This window comes from Nicotiana attenuata, unplaced genomic scaffold (genome assembly GCF_001879085.1).
Source record: "Nicotiana attenuata strain UT unplaced genomic scaffold, NIATTr2, whole genome shotgun sequence".
Classification (NCBI taxonomy): Eukaryota; Viridiplantae; Streptophyta; class Magnoliopsida; order Solanales; family Solanaceae; genus Nicotiana; species Nicotiana attenuata.
Window position 1 is genome coordinate 1 of NW_017690070.1, and position 640 is coordinate 640.

Genomic DNA, 640 nt, shown 5'->3' on the forward strand with positions numbered 1-640 from the left:
CTGCAAATCGTGCAGTAAACAAATTCCCCGTCAATGTTTCGAGGTAGCGAATAATGGAGGGCAATTCAAACACAACATATATTCCTAACCTTCTTTGCGGACCCATTTTGGGGCGATATGGTGGTGCTACAGGCACATATACTGCGCATCCAAAAACTCTTAAATGGGATATATTAGGTTCATGACCCAAAACTAATTGCAACGGGGAATATTTATGATAATTTATCGGTCTGAGACGAACTAGCATTGTTGCATGCAAAATGGCGTGACCCCAAACAGAAGTGGGTAACCTCGTTTTCATGAGTAACGGTCTTACTATCAATTGCAGACGTTTAATTAAAGACTCTGCAAGGCCATTTTGAGTGTGAACATGAGCTACAGGATGTTCTACTTTTATCCCAATTGATAAGCAATAATCATTAAATGCTTGGGATGAAAACTCAGCAGCATTATCAAGTCTAATAGACTTAATTGGATTATCGGGGAATTGCGCCCGTAATCGAATTATTTGTGCCATTAATTTTGCAAACGCGAGGTTGTGTGATGACAATAGGCACACATGAGACCATCTAGAAGATGCATCTATTAAGACCATGAAATATCTAAACGACCCACTAGGTGGGTGAAAAGGTCCACAAAT